Source organism: Lactuca serriola, chromosome 7 (genome assembly GCF_051521515.1).
Source record: "Lactuca serriola cultivar US96UC23 chromosome 7, Lser_US96UC23_V15, whole genome shotgun sequence".
Taxonomy (NCBI): domain Eukaryota; kingdom Viridiplantae; phylum Streptophyta; class Magnoliopsida; order Asterales; family Asteraceae; genus Lactuca; species Lactuca serriola.
The window spans coordinates 81,211,674-81,229,571 of NC_136414.1; positions in this window are offsets into that span (position 1 = coordinate 81,211,674).

Genomic DNA, 17,898 nt, shown 5'->3' on the forward strand with positions numbered 1-17,898 from the left:
TCCTCAATCTTGTTCCTACCAAGAAGGTTGCCAAAATGCCTCATGAGATGTGGACAGGAAACCTCCTTTGCTCACACATATCAAGGTTTGGGGTTGTGAAACTCTTGTTAGTCGCAAGAATCAACTCAAACTGGAATCCAGAGGTGAGAGGTGTACTTTCATTGGCTATATATCAACCGAATTGCGTTAGATAGTCGTCATACATACCATCTGACATTATTGTCTTTCTAGCTCGAAGAGGAGTCTTTCGTGAGATAGAGAGAGAGAGAGAGAGAGAGAGTGTGTGTGTGTGTGTGTGTGTGAGTGAGAGAGAGAGAGCGTGTGTGTGTGTGTGTGTGATCATATCTAAAGAGGATAGTGGAGTACAATTGATCTTGAAGAAATTCAAGAGTTATCTAATGAAGGAACCTTAGTTGACACTAGCACTCAACACGAGGATGAAATGCCTATTGAGCCAATTAATAATTTGTTACCTTTTTGTTGATCATGTAGAGTTAGCATGTCACCTAAGTTTTATGGTTTCCATATAACGGCGGATGAGGACATGTTTACCAGTGATAACACACTAAACACTGGTAAATTTGGATGAATCAGAAGGAAGCGATGGCAGGCCCTGACGATGCAAAATGGAAAGCAGAAATGGCTAAAAAGATCTAATCCATGTACAACAACCAAGTGGGGACTTTGGTTGAGCACATGCATGGTCAAAAGAAAGTAGGGTGCAAACGGATCTTCAAGAAGAAGACCGACATGGATGGTAATGTACAGATCTTTAAGGAAAGGTTGATTATAAAGGACTTTACTCAAACTGAATGGATTGAGTATGATGAGTCCTTTTTATTAGTTGCCAAGATTAAATCAATTAGGGTAATGCTTGCCATGGTTTCTCAACATGACTATGAAGTATAGAAAATGGATGTTAAAACTACTTTCCTTAATGGGTAACTGACTAGGGATGTTTACATGGCTCGACCAGAAGGTTTTGAACATGCTAAATTCCCTAATTATCATGAGCAAGTTTGAGTAGTCTGTATATTGACTTAAACAAACATCTCATAGTTGCAATCTTGCTTCCATGAAAGGGTTAAAGAGTTTGGATTTTCTAGAAGTAAGCATGAGTCTTGAATGTATGTCAAAGCTAGTGGGAGTGTAGTGACCTTTCTAGTTTTGTATGTTGATGACATACTCCTTATAAGAAAAAAATGTTCCAACTTTGAAAGAAGTAAATTATTGGCTTGGTAAATGTTCCTCTATGAAGGATCTAGGTGAGGCAACATACATTCTTGGAATAAGAATTTATAGAGATAGGCAGAGAAATTTTCTTGGGATTAGCCAGAGTACATACTTGGATAAAATATTGAAATGGTTCAATATGGAGAATTCCAAGAAAGTAGATTTAACCATACACCCTATTGTTAAATAGTTTATCATCGGAGGATAATCCTGCTAATTCTCTCACAAAGGATTTAAGAAAGGTCAAGAACTTCGAGCATGCTAGGAGCATTAGGCTGATAGATGATATTAGATTCTAGATTTTAGTAGTTAGTTGGTAGCTTTTAAAACAATGTAACAACAATAAATTGTACTTGAATGGTGATTAAGTAATAGAGATTTATTTATGTTTAAAGTGTGTGATACCATTGATCAATTGATTTATTCTTGTGTTTCATTTTGCATATTTTACTTCCTGAATATTAATTTATTCGAAATACCACATTCGATCATACTTTAGGGAGTAAGTGTTGATTTAAGACTGTCATGGAATATTTGTACATTGTCCATGGTAATTGGAAATTGCATATGGATTGTTGCAATATTCATGAGTACTTAGAAAGTGGGGATTTTAAGTATTGGTTAAACCCACGCTTAAATATTACTTCATGGATTCAATCACGAGTAATTCTAAAATGATAATATCTTCTACTCTTAAAACATATATATATATATATATATATATATATATATATATATATATATTTGATAAGAGTTTCAATAAAACCGTTGCATCACCAATAATAATTTGATCGTCCATAATATCGTTAGTGGCATATTAATAAGACACCTTAGACTTGATCACATGAGTTACCATGGTATATATATATATATATATATATATATATATATATATATATATATATATATATATATATATATATATATGCTAAGTCAAATAGGGTTACTTGGAGATCACAAAATAGTTAAAAAGGAATTTTATGAGGATTGTGTCTATGGTAAGAAAAAACAAGTAAATATTATAAGTGGAAAACATATAACAAAAGGGCAAATTGATTACATTTACTTGGAACTTTGGAGACTAGCAATAGTTACATCGAAAACTGGCGCTTCCTAGATGCTCACTGCCATTGATGACTTCTCAAGGAAGTTATTGTTGGATCAGCTGTTTAAGCTAATAACTATAATTGATATGTACTTGACCCGAGAGTAGCATGGTCCATTTGGGTTGCATATCAACAGGACAATTTGATAGATTGGACTTTTTAGAAGAGGTTATTTATGATTTGTTAATATATTAAAAGTTCTAATATATTAATATGAAATCATCTTATTTAATTATTTTTGATCAAGAATTAATTTGGAATTAATTTTGAGATCAAAAGAGACTAATTATATATATATATATATATATATATATATATATATATATATATATATATATGGGGATCGATTTGGTATATCATTCCTTCTTATGGTGTGGTCCAATGATCCATGATTCTTTAGGTTGGGCTAAACCCATCTGACAAGCCATGGATGATCCATGGAGGTTAAAACCCATGGAGCCTAAGGAATATGGAAGGTCATGCACATTAGGGTTTACATGGTGTAACCCTAATCTTGCCAAGCTATATAAGAAGCCCCTTAGCATCCAAAACTGACTACTAGACACACTAGTGTTCTTGGAAATCAATGAGCCGATTTTGGTGTTAGGATGTTGTAGTATACTAAAACCCAACTGTGGTATCAGAGCCCAGGATTGTTTTCCTCTATACTTGATGTTTTATTGTTTTTCAAAGAAAAAAAATCAAAGTTTCTACATTCTGGACAGCGAACTCGCCAAGTCTATTGAGGTACTCGCTGAGTCCACGCAGAAAAAGTCCAACTCGACGAGTCCAGTTCATGTACTCGCCGAGTTGGTGCTCCAGTGGGCAGTTTTTTGAGTTTTTTTGGATTGTTTTGGATTGGAATCATTATCACAAAATGTTTGTTCATAAAATCTGATTTTGTTGATATGGTAATGATGATTCTCATACAAATAAAAGATAATTGTCAAAGTTTCATGATTTGTATTAGTTTATATGATTAGGCTAATTTCTTGAAACTTGTTTGATATGAATTATCTTAACTTATGAGTTTAATTAGATCATAGGCAAATTGTTTGATTTTGTTAGTTGGAATTTTTTATCTAATTGTTTTTGGTGAAATCCATAACTTGTCCTCAAGTTATGGAAAATGAAAAGTCTCATTTTTAAATGTCATCATAAAATGGTTTTAAGTCTTCCATAACTTGTCCTCAAGTTATGGAACTTGAAGAGTATTTTACATAAATGTTTTTATAAACTCCATAACTTATCCTCAAGTTATGGAATGTCAAGAGTCTTTTCTTAAAACCTATATTAAACTCATAGGTTATAGATTTGGAAAGTTTTGACAAGTTTCGAAACTTGCCCTCAAGTTTTGGAATTTTTAAAGTTTCACTTTTAAATACTTTAGTTCCAAACCCTAGAGTTTTAAAAGTTTAAAATTCAACCCTTCTACTTTATTATATTATTATAGGTTTACTAATATATATATATATATATATATATATATATATATATATATATATATATATATATATAAGAATAAAGTCAGTCTTACCGTTACTAGGCCTCATTCACAAAGCCGGTCTATAAGGGTGGTATAAGGTTACTGCCTATAAAATGGTAGTTTAATGGACATCCACTCTCACCCACCGCTTCCTTAAATGATGGAGGGTCGTTAGCCGAACGGGTTTGGCAAGACATTAATTTTCATTAAAAGTATAATGATAATTATAAAGTAACTAATTTTTTATTAAATTCCCAATCTTAGTTACTTTAGGAAAATGTGAATTTGGTGCTAACCCATGAAATTACACTTTGCACCTTGTTAAGTCGTTAGTGGAGCGTGTGTGGTTAACCGGGACACTAATCTAGGACTAAAAATGTGTGGCAAGGGGCAAGTTGATGTTAATCATAGATTGATGGAGCGTGTGTGGTTAACCGGCACATTGATTAGGTGGTTGTAACATTGAGTCTACCAAGCTAATTTGCATGGTTATTTACACCTTGTTTGTGATCCTCGGCATCCCAGTCACAAACTTGAAGGGCGCAATCGAGATTTAAACATGCCATTGAAAATTTCAATGAATCTCAAAGGATATTGGAATTTCAATCCATTTAAAACTTAATTATCAATTTCGTTTTTCATGGTGGAAATTGCTAAATCATCATTTACCTACCTTTAAATATTTTGCAATTTGGATTACGGCATCCCTCTTCCGAATTGTAAAATATTGTGTTGGGTTCTAGCCTTAATATTTCATGTTGGGTGTTATATTAAGGACTAAAATCAACTAAAATTGAATTTCTCCCATTATAGATGTCTAGTTCAAACAACTATGGTCTTTGCGAATCTTTTGGAAAAAAACTTTCTTTATAAAGATGATTTTCCACAAGGCAATCAAGGTGAAAGATTAATCCCTTCTTCATGTTGTAGTTGAACTTCAATTTCTCCACCTCCTCTAATAATTCTCCCTAACCCACAAGCTCTAGGTCACTTAAAGCCCTATTGGCAGGAAGGAAAGTATGTATGTGCTCACGTCCTGGAGATGAAATTATATATTGACAAGCTGGGAGAGTTGGGTGTCGAAGTCTCAAGGAAGTTGGTTGTTGACTAGGTTCTTCAATCACTTCCTAAGTCATATAGTGGGTTCTTCAAGGACTACTATATGGGAGATCACGACATGACCCTTATTCATCTAACATATTTGCTTGTTGCTACTGAATCGGCAATGATTTAGTACATTGGTAAAGCAAAATTCATTGGAAGATCTACTCTCCACACTTCCATGGACATTGACAATTGGAACATTAGAAGTCCAGAAAAGCTTTCTCTTCCCAATGGAAAAGGGATCAGCCATAGTTAAGTCATTTGACCAAATGGTAAAGAGAAAGGCTAAAATCTGAGAAAGTCCAGTGTACCATTCCCAAAGATTCCATATGTTTCTATTGCCAAGAGAATGAGCATTGGTTGCGAAGCTGCCATATTTACGTCAAAGATTACACAGATGGTAAAGTCAAAAAAATTTGACTCTACTTCATGTAAAATCCACAATCTAACTCTATTAAGTTCCTATTTGGAGATTCTTAATACATGATGTAATGCAATTACATTTTGATGTTTTGTAGAATCAAAGGAGCTTAAAAGAAGAGTAAGTTAAGTCTGATCGCGAAGAAATGGATTTCGATCGCATGGTTTGACAATCAGATTCTTGAGCTGCTGCAAGAGAGTTATGATAGATTGCTTAGAAATATTTAGAAACATGGTTTTCTTATGTAATTGCATTGTAAGAAAAAGTTTATCCTCATTTTATAAATAAATAAAATTTTGTTTATTTTTATATTATATCTCCTTACAATGGCATTTATGAAAATTGATGTTTGTATGTTTCTATTATTAGCAATATGGATTTGATTCTTTCGTTTGTGGTAGTGTCAAGAATTTGCCAAATAAGGAAAGATTCTCATCACCCAAATTTCAGTTGGATAGAAACTTGGAATCATGCAACTTGTAGTGTGTGATGAATGAGAACCTTCATCTTTGGTAAATTAAGACTAATTCCTTTTTCACATGTATATGTGAGTCAAGTAAAGGACTAGGGGATCAGGTACACTGGGTGTACGCTGGTCAAGTCCACCACAAAGAACGATAAGACTATTCGTCATGATTTACCAAAGTTTAGTAAATAAGGTTATTGTTACAAGTTTAAGTATAATTTTGAACACTGGAAAGGTTTCAATGTGTAGCAGAAAGAATAAGAAGAATCAAATTAGGCAGAAAGATAAAAGTTTCTCCAATCTGAAAAGATGGGAGAGTACTTTAGTATCGTGTTTTAGGATCATCCTAATGATTATGGAAAACCATATCACAATTGATCCTCTAAGGATATCTTAGTCCATTTGTATCGCTAAGAAGAGGAATCGTGAATTGTTGGAATGGTTAAATCAAAAAGGTGAATCATACTTCATTCCAAGAAGAAGTCTTAGAGTCATACTCCAAGATTGTAACTTGAGTGACATAATCTTAAGAAAGGTTTATAACACTTGTCAAATGCATAGTAAAATGTTTCTTACTCTTGTACATTTGAAATTCGTAAGTTGTGATGTTTTGGATAAGACAAAGACCAACTAAGGCCTATTGTGTGAAGTGTTAGTCTTGATTAGAATCCGCACTAACACTTGAATATTTTTTTGTCAAGGAATAGTTCTTGACAAGAGAGTCTTATATGTCAAGAGGTCAGTGAGAGTCTTAAAGATCTTGACAAGTTTCAAGAACTAATCAAGAATAAACCTATTGTTAATAACTGGCACACGACTTGAGGTTTATAACCTATCGTCTTGACATGTTCTTATTTTTGTGCCCATTCCAGTTAAGTTGACTACGCATGTGAGTTCTATGAGTTCTCAGTTGTTTCCATAACAACTTGGAATTAATGGTAGGCCCTTGAGCTGTCAAGTGGCAAGAAATTAAGAATTTCTCACTAACCTTGTCTTATGATTATGGTTATGAAAAATTCACATGGATAGGAACACAAACACCATAAAAATTAAGTATCATAAGGTTTCTCTCTAATTCATGAAAATATTGTGAGGAAATGCTTTCACTAAGTAGATTTTAAGTAGATAGAAATTGTGATATTTGCATTCTCAAATTCGATTATGATTACGACATCCCTCTTCATAGTTCCCATTGTGAGAAATGGCAAAGGTCTAAACATTGCAGACTTATGGTTGTAAGTTCTAAACATGTGAGTTGTCTAAGGAAAGGTGTTTGATTTTGAGAAGCCTAGATAAAGTCTTATCGAAGCATCTCGCATCAGAAATCTGAACTTTGGTAATGAAAGTCAATAAGTATTGATTTCTAGAAGTCCAACTGATTTCTGAGTACATGTCAAAGCTAGTGGGAGCATAAGTGTTATGCTAGTAAGATAATAATTATTATGCTAGTGGGACCATAATTATTATGGTAAGTGTTGCACATTAGCAATGTTAATTATAAAAAAACAAAGGGTTTCAATTCGTAAAGTTGCAGGGTTTGAAAAGTTGTTTTGCTATAATTAAGGGAGAGGAATTTATACTTCATTTCAGTTCTAAAAGCTTAGATTAAATTTTAATTAAATTTAGTCAAGGACATATATGAATGTTATGTTGAAAAGATTCGATATAAGGAAATTCTATATGAAAATGTTAATTGCGTTCTCAAAATTCAATTGTGACTATGGCATCCCTCTTCATAATTCGAATTGTGAGAACATGGTTAATAGAAATATTGTAGCAAAAGACTGGTCAAGTATCATGTCTTTATGTTAGACATTATGAATCGTGTCCCATATGCTTCGGGTATAGGATCGATTGCATATGCTATAATATTCTCGTGTTCTAAATTTTCCAAATGTCTAGGGCATTAAGAGGGAAAAAGGACTATAACTGGATATGACTAAATTGTTAACAGCTATTACGGACAATCTAAGGTTCGCCGTGGATTGGTCGCATGCAGTTGGAAGTATAAAATGGATGGACCATATTCACATATTCTAAAAAGAGGCAACTCCTATTCAGAAGTGATAGTCAAAATGGGAGTATGGAAATGCTTCCATAAGTGGAAGTTATTCTTTAAATCTGTGTAAGATTACAAAACTTAATGCAAGAAGGATGTTCAAAGGAATGTACTTTGAATTTGAGACTTTGCTTCCTTGGAATTGCCTTGTTATCAATCTCCAGTGGAAAGTTTTGTAATATTGTTGTTCAAGTCTCTTTGACTTTTCGTACCATGACATTACAAAGGTTGCATTACATGAAAGTTTAGCAGTGACAAGAATTTGGAATTCTTACACTTGCAATAAATATTTGGAATTGTGAAATGAATATCATTGAAATGTTTTTCAATTGATCTATTTCACAAAGTGAGGACCATAGACAAACATAGTGTGCATGCTTGGAGCATGGCATAGCTATTGTTTTAATTCAAGTATTAAGTTGATAAATCGAAACATTATACAATGAATGATCAGTAATCAATATGGCACTCAAAAGTTTTGGGGCCATATAGGATTAGTATTATTCTTGTGTTTTACTTTCCATGTTTTGAATTCCCGAATAACTAGGTTATTCAAACCATCCACAGTCAATCAAACTTTGGAAGTAGGTATTGAGGCAAGACTGTCATGAATGGGTATGTAGAGGTGTTTTAGTCATAGCACAAGTTTGCTACAATGTTAATGAGTGCTCTTCGAATAAGATTCGAGTATTGGATTCAACCCACGCTTATCTGAATCACTTCATGGATTTTATCGCGAGTGATTGTGAGACGATAATATCTTATATTCTTGAAATGAAGACATGTGAGTTGTAGTTGCGAGTCGGTTGCACATTAACATATGTAAATGCACCAGTAACTTGGATGCTATAAAACATATCCTTGTGTGTAATTTGATGAGTAAGTACAAGCAAGCATTTGGGTCAAAGTTTATCCGTTCCTTTTACCCCATGTGCATAAAAGCGATATATGTGGGCCCCTCGATGATTTAGTGATGACAAACCTAAGTGTTTGGCCAAGCCTGGACTGATTTGATTTGTTCAATTAGTTGGTCGTCATAAATAGGAAATCGGGAACAACAGATGGATAGAGAGAATGTTAATAATCTATGTCGCAGTCTATATGATATCTAGAATGGAGGAATATATGATCCCTTATCTAATGGACATGTCATTGACTAGGTCAGAGTTCGACAGCGGCTTTTAAGAGCTACGATTGCTAGTCGGGTTGTGGAGTCATACTTACAATAATAGTTATTAGACTTATCCAAGTGGGAGACTGTTAGATTAGGTGTCTAAGCCCATAACTATAATTGGTATGTACTTGATCCGAGAGTAGCATGGTCCATTTGGGTTTCATATCACCAAGATAATTTGACATGATGGACTTTTGAGAAGAGGTAATTTATGATTTGTTAATATATATTATAAGTACTAATATATTAATATGAAATCATATGATTTAATTAGTATTGATCAAGAATTAATTTGGAATTAATTTTGTGATCAAAAGAGACTAATTAAATATATGGGGATTGATTTGGTAAATCATTCATTCTTATGGTGTGGGTCAATGATCCATGATTCTTTAGGTTGGGCTAAACCCATGTGACAACCAATGGATGATCCATGGAGGCTTAAACCCATGGAGCCTAAGGAATATGGAAGGTCATGCACAATAAGGTTTAAATTGTGTAACCCTAATCTTGCCACACTATATAAGAAGCCCCTTAGCATCCAAAATTGACTAGTAGACACACTAGTGTTCTTAGAGATCCTTGAGCCGATTCTGGTGTTAGGATATTCTCTCAAAAGTCATCCTTTGTCCTAGGTGTGTTGTGAACCATTTGAGGTGCAACAGTTGGGGCACTAAGTTCTTAAAGGCCAAACTCAAGAAGTTCCACAAGCTACAACAAAGAGGTAACTCCATAACACAATCTTATGTTGATTATGTCATTTCCATGCTAGTTGTAGGTTTAATGCTTTGGAAACAATAGTGCATGTATAATTAGAGAAAACATAGATCCAAAGCATTTAGGGTTGTATGTACACCATCGGATGTTGTAGTATACTAAAACCCAACAATTATGATCATTTTTCTTCAAATAAAAGTGAGAAACATTTTCAATTTTGAAGGATTGGAAAGTATTAGTTGAAACACAATATGATTTAGAAGTAGAATATCTTCGTACAGATAATAAACTCGAATTCTATTCAAACTATTTAAACACATATTGTCAGAAAGAGGGAATTACATGACACCACGTGATGCTTCACACACCTCAATAGAATGACGTGGTTGGAAAAATGAATCACATGATTATGGAAAAATTTTGCGCAAACTTTCTAAATTTAGGTTACCAAAGTATGTTTAGGTAGAGGCAAACTTTATTGCATTCTATATTTTCAGTCGATCCCTCTCATGAGAGATTGAAAAAAGACCCCAATTGAGCTACAGTCTGTAAAGTTTGCCGATTAAACAAGGTTAAAATACTTTAGATGTCGAACATATGCTCGATTAATAATGTCAAATTAGAACCAAGAGAAACCAAGTGCATGTTTCTTAGATACAACTAAGAAGTAAAAGTTTTAAAGTTATGGAGTCTTGAGATAAATAAGTTCATCACTTCAAGAGAAGTGACCTTTAACAAAAAAAAATTATGCTCCATATGGTAACAAACTTGTTGACCAATGAAGATAAACCATCAAGAGAAAATACGGAATCACAAGTGGGGGTAGATTTTCCTCTACACAAACTAACCTCGCCTAGTAAGAATATGACTAGTGAACCTAATACAATTGTAGCATCATATACACTCATATCTCAACCTCATGGTCCATATATAATAGATTGACAAGACAGATCATACCTCTCAAAAGGATTGCTTAAGAAAATTTTATAGCATATTCTCTTACTATTGCAAATGAAGTTGAGTCTAATTTAAAACCAATAACCTATGAAGAAGCCATAAAATCCAAAAACTCAAGTGAGCGGATAGTTTCCATGCACAAAGAGATGGATTTACTACAAAAAATTTGGTACATGGGATCTCGTTTCAAATTTGAAGTTAAGGATACAGTTAATGCAAATAGGTTTATAAAATAAAGGAAGCAAATCATCTAGGTGACAAACCAAGATACAAGGTTCGATCCATAGCCAAAATATATAGTGAAATCCCAGGAATCGATTACATGATACTTTATCTCTGGTTGTAAAACACACATTTATAAGTGTTTTATTATGTGTTTTGTAAGGAATGGTTGCTTCAAATTATTATGAATTAGAACAACTTGATGTAACTACAACATTCTTAAATGGTATGCATGAGGAAGAGATATTTATACAACAATCTAAGGGATTCATAGATCCTAGAAATAAAACTATGTGTGTAAATTCAAGAAATCTATAAATATGCTTGACCAATCTTTATGACAATGGTATAACATATTTGATTCATTCACGACCAGTCACTTGCTGAAAAGGTGCACATATGATAGTTATGTTCGCTATAGCATGTATGATGATGGTTCAATGGTCTGTTTACTTTTATACATGGATGACATGTTAATTTTAGCAAAAATATAAAGAAGAATAAAAGGATAAAATACCATTTCAAATTTGATTTTGATATGAAGGACTTGGGGGGCTAAGAAAAAAAGTTATAAGAACGGAAATCGTGTAAGACAGGAGTTCAAGAGTTATATATCTTTCTTAAGAAAGTTAAATTCAGAAAATTTTCACCGTTTTAACATGCATGATTCATAGTAAGTCATCACGCCTTTTGCATCTAACTTTAAGTTATCATCTGCTTTGAGTCTGACTACTAAAGAAGATATAGCATACATGAATAAAGTACCATATTCCAACGCTATAGGATCGATGTATGTTACTGCAACAACCCTAAAAACTCAAATAAAGTATATGATATGAATTTTGGATAAGTACATAAAAGGTAAAACCAAAGGATGTAACAGTAAAGTATTTTAAAATGAAATATGTTTACCCTTATACCTACCGAGTCATAATTTAAAAATAGAACTTTTCATTACAAACTTCTTAAAGGAAAGTTTTAGTTTGTCTCAATAGAGTTATGTAGGTATAAAATTCGTTGACATCCATATTCGTATGAGAAAGTCATAATCATTCGAACATGGCGGCGAAAGTACATTGTCCAAATGAGAAGAAACATGTAGACACGGTTTGTGTTATGAGATAGAACATCACAAAGCTATTAATTTCACCCGTAGTTGATTTTGAGAGCTCTAGGGGGTTGAAGCTTCAAAACTATATATTCCATCCAAATCCAACGAGAATACAAAAGGAACAATAACCAACCTCTACACCTTGAAATCGAGGTAGTATATGTTGGGTTCTGAGAGTCCTTAGACAACTTAAGGGAAAACGGAAGTTATATATATATATATATATATATATATATATATATATATATTACCAAATCATAAGGACCTATGCTCACTAGATCTAGGAAACTAAGTCATAAACATAATAAAGGATAGAATGCATACACATTTCTTCTTTGGCTTCTTTGGTTTTGCCAGTTTATCGTACTTGGAGGATCCAACATAGAACCCCTCTCTTGTAATCGCACCCAAGACACAAACCAAAAGAAATGAAGCAACCAAACTAAGAGAACACCATAAAACAGAACAGATCTAAAGATGGAATTGACTAACCGCGGCGCAGAGACTCCTTCTTCCTGGAGTAGTAAACGAAAACTAGGCTTTTCGAGATTTGAGAGCACCACCAAGAATTTAAGGGACTTCACTGATTTTCTCTCTCTTAATTCCAGTTTTAAGCCTCTTGTAACATCCTCTATCAGGTATTTCCATTTTAGCCCTCGGCTTTACAATTGTTTACATTATGGTCACTTACGCTAGGCGTACGAGCCTAGTACGTTGGGCATAAGTCAGCGAGGAGGTCAATGCGGTGGTGGGGTACATTGGGCATACATGTGAGTACGTCAGGCATACTCGGTGATGTTCCTAAACCCTAATTTTGAGTTGTGTATCCTATTTAAACACATTATACCACCCTTGGATATTCATTAGCCAACCTCCATTCCCTCTAAACCCTAGATATTGAACCCTAGCTTTATGAGTGAGATTTTGGAGCTTGTTTGTGATTTTTGAGCATTCTTGGCAAAGAAGGAAGTTCTTGGAGAAGAAGGAGGTGCATTTTAGTCTTTGGATCCAACTTATACTTCACCTTGCATTTTCAGAAGGTATAAAGTTTATACCACGGTGATTTTCTTTCTAGATCTCTTAAAAAAGGTTATTTATGAACTTACTGTCCCAAGCTTGGATGCTCGTGAGTATGGTATACTCCAGAGCACATTAGTTTTCCTTTCATGTTTTAGGACATCTATAGTCATAAAAATGCTTGCTTGATGGTCCCTTTTGTCCATGCAACATTTTGGTGGTTTTGAGTATGTTTTAAGTTAGGGTTTTGAGGTTTAAGCCTATTTCAGCCATGCAAAGGCTTAAAGTCATAAAGTCTATGGGTTAAGACATTCTCTTGAGGTCAAATCTGTGTTTGGGTTTCATGTGTTAATGATTAAGGCGTTAGGAAGTGAATTTTAGGATCAGATAGCGTAAGTTGAGCGTTTTCCTAGCTACGCCCAGCGTAGCCAGGCCTGACCCCAAACCATCTTGATCATGGAATACATCGCTCATAAGGAATGTACGGCCATCGTACGTGTTGGACTTGTTAACTTTTGGTCAAAAGTTGAGGTTTTTGGACCATGGAAGGACAAAGTGGTCTTTCTTTCCTTTAAGGGGCATAGTTGCGGGATTTGGACTTGTGGGTCGGGTTGATGACCTTAATTGATTAGGGTTACTTGTTGTGTTTATTAGGCGGAGTATAGTTCTGGCAATTCAGGAGTGAGATTTATCAGTCATCAGTATCAGGTGAGTCTCCTCACTTACTCTTACATGTGTGGTAGAATAATTGTTTATATGTACATGTGATGACCAGTTGGGTCTAAGTGTTATTACTGTGTATGTGTTGTTTATTTGTATAGACGTTGGGTAGTCTCCAGGGTTGCTGATAACCCACGTCGCGTGTTTTTTGCCCATTAAAACTTTGGGTGGTCTCTAGGGTTACTGATAACCCATAGATGTTTTATGTTTTGTGTTGTATGTCATATCTTGGGGAACTCACTAAGCTTTGTTCTTACAGTTGTTGATTAATTATGTTTCAGGTACGTCTGAGGATCTCAGGAAAGCGAAGGCGTGATTGTAGACATTCGCTTAGAGATTTTATTACTAGATGTTTTGGGACACTCTAATATTGTATTGTGGATATGTAATTGATATTATGGTTTTCATGGGACAGTTATTATGAAAAGTGTTTTATGTGAAATTAAAAATGAAAAAAATTGGTTTAAAATTTGAGGTGTTATAATTTGGTATCAAAGCCCTAGTTTGAGGGATTTGAATGAACTCTAGGGGAATTCCAAACTCAAACTAAGGATCTGAAGATTTTAATAAAAACTTTTCAAAGAAACAAAAAATTTTACAAGAGAAAAACCCAGTGAAGCAGTGTGTACAATCAGCCAGAGCTCGGGCAGTAGTTTCCCAAAATATCTCTATTTACTTTATGAGTAGAGTAAATTTGATATTTTATGAACTGATAGAACTGCATGCTAGTGGTAGGCTAAGGATCTTATAGGAAAGGTGTGATTGGGTTTCCTGATTTGTGATGCCTTTAGCCTAGGAGTTTTCTCTTATAAGATTAATTTGTCATTATTATTTGCTTGGTGTATGGTGCATAATTGTATATAGTTAGGATTTTATAGCCTTAGAATGCCTGATTTAGCCATTCTTCATGTTACATGTTTGGTTGTGGATTTAAGGTAGCATCATTAATTCGACCGTCTATCAAGTCTTGTATAGTGTACGATTGGCATGCGTAAAGCAAATGGCGAGGATAGCAGAGATCTTGTGAGGTGGAGCAGTGTTAGGGAGCAATCTAAAATGAGTACCTAGATGCTTATTAGTGGTTCTGAGGAACCATCAAGGTGAGTGTATAGCTGATCATGAGAAATAGACTCCTTGTGACTTAGGTTCTGGAGGGGACGACTTGAGACAAATACGGGTTGGTATGGAAGGTAGTATTGGGCCCGTACTATTGAAAGCAACGGATCTGTACGTGGCTCAAGAAGGAATCTTAACGAACTAAGGAGCTTGCAGGAGTGTATGGATGTTTGTATATGCACTTTAGCCTGATTCTAATGGTTTTCTTATTTGTTTTAGTATGGTGGTTACCCGAGGTTCAGGCTCCAGCGACCCCGAGAGGCCGAGAGCCAGTAATGATGAGATTCGTAAGATTGTGGCCATCGAGGTGGCCGCAGCGATCAGAAGGGTTATACTAGAGATGTTTGGGTCTATTAAGACCATGCTGATTGAGACTTTTGACGAGCGCTATGCCGCCATCACTGAGGTTGTTGCTGCCATATCCACCGCAACCATTGTTGTTGTGAGGCCGCAAGGGGGAGGAGATTCGTTGTGGTACTGGGAGTTCAACAACACGAAACCACCCGAGTTTTAAAGGACCCAGGATCCAATTGTTGCGATGAGATGGATTTTTGATGTTGAGGGTTTTTTTACACTTGCTAATGTCCGGAGAATTTGAGGGTTCGTTTTACGCTAAACCTACTTTGCTTGGGTGCAAAGGATTGGTGGAATGTGTGACACTTGATCATACTCTTGCAGAGCATTCTATAGTGACCTGGGAGAATTTTACTGAGACGTTCAGAGATAAGTTTGTACCAGTGGTTTAGAGAGAAAGAGAGAGAGAGAGAGAGAGAGAGAGAGAGAGGTTGGACCAGGAGTTCCTGTCTCTCAAGTAGAAGATTGAGATAGTGACTGATATCACCAGTATGTTTCATCAGAGGGCTCTGTTTTGCCCTGAGCATGTGTCAACTGAGAAGGAGCGTATGATTTGGTACCTGAGTATTCTGAGGAGGGGTATCCGTGAATTCGTTGCAAGCACCTCGTATCGTACGTTGGCTGAGTTGCAGACCAATGCTAGGAGGAGATAGATCGAGCTAGAGACCCAGGTGAGAGAGGAAAGGGAAATTTGGGTGAGAGAAAGAAGACCAGTGGAGTCGTAGTCGGTGACTAAGCAGCCAAAGCCCGCTAACTCAAGAGTAGGAGGCCAGAAGGGTCGCACTCACAGCAAGTGCGGAAAGGGACATGAGGGACCCTGTCGGTCGGGGACCATTTGCAACATGTGTAGCAATGAAGGGCATATGGCAGAGGATTGCCCAAATAGATTTTAGTTTTGCTTCAATTGCATCCAGAAGGTTCATTTGAGGGTCAAGTATCCACAGCTTGCATCTAGGGCGGTTCAGACTCCGGCCCATGCGGCCTTATGTATTACTAATGGTGGGCAAGGGAAGGTCGAGGATCCGAGGGCACGAGGGAGAGCATTTCACCTGACATCAAAGAAGGCTAGAGCAGCTCCAGATGTCGTGGTTGGTATTTTTTCTTTATTTATTTCTACTGATTTAGTTATGTTGCTTACGATATTATTCATCTTAGGTACTTTCCTTATGAATTATGTACCTACACTTGAGATGTTTGACTCAGATGCGAGTCGGTCTTTTGTGTCATGGTTTTAGTTTTGCATGGGAGACCTTGAGAAGGCCATTGAGACTCTTATACCTGATGAGCATCCGGTCTCCGCTACATATATCTGTCAAGGTTGTGTGCTAGAGGTTTTTGGTGTTGGGTATCTGATAGATCTTATCCCTATTTCGATGGGAGATGTTTGTGTTATCGTGGGTATGGATTAGGTGAGCCAATTTGGGGCATCGATTGACTATTAACAAAATTTGGTGACGGTTCGAGATCCTAGTAGGGGAGTGCTAACCATCTATGGCGAGAGTACTAGGTCAGGATCCGCTTTTTGTTCTGGTGCCACGGCGAGGCAGAGTTTGCAGCATGGGTGTATGGGTTATCTAGCATATGTGATGGATACTCGGGTTGATGAGAAGACATTGGTTTCCATTTCTGATGTTCATGTTATGTGTGACTTCCCTGATGTTTTTCATAGGAATTAACTGGTGTGCCTCCTAAGAGGCAAGTAGAGTTCTGAATCAATCAGATCCCTGGTGCGGCGCTAGTTGCCAAGGCACTGTATCGTCATGCACCTCTTGAGATGCAAGAGTTTTCCTCTCAGGTTCAGGAGTTGTTAGGAAATGAGTTTACTCGACCGAGCAGTTCTCTGTGGGGAGCACCGCTCCTTTTTGTCAAGAAGAAGGATGGTTCACACCATATGTGTATTGATTACCGGGAACTGAACAAGTTGATTGTGAAGAACCGCTATCCATTTCCGAGGATCAATGATCTCTTCGATCATTTGCAGGGGCATCTTGTTTATCCAAGATTGATCTAAGGTCTAGCCACCATCAGATGAGAGTGTGAGAGGAGGATACTCAAAAGACGACCGTCCAAACTCATTAGAGGCATTACGAGTTTGTGGTGATGGTTTTTGGACTTACCAATGCATCAGCGTTATTCATGGACCTCATGAACCGGGTGTGTAAGCCCATGTTGGATCGGTAAGTTATTATCTTCATTGATGACATTTTAGTCTATTCAAAGACCAGAGGGCAGCATGAGAAGCACTTGCAAGAGATTCTCAGAGTTTTGAGGATGGAGAGGCTATATGCCAAGTTCTCTAAGTCTGATTTATGGTTGCGTGAGGTTTAGTTTCTAGTACACCTTTTCAACCAGAATGGCATCTTGGTTGACCCAGCCAAGATAGAGGAGGTGATGCGGTGGGAACTTCCAAAGTCTCCATCTGAGATTCAGAGCTTCATCGATTTGGCGAGATACTATCGGAGATTCATTCAAGACTTCTCCAAGATCGTGGTTCCTCTCACTAAGTTGACGAGGAAGGATGTTGTGTTAAGTTGGGGGCTGAGAAACAAGCGTCATTTGAGACTCTTCGTCGGAGACTTTGTGAAGCACCAGTACTTGCCCTCTCTAAGGAAATTGAGGATTTTGTGATCTATTG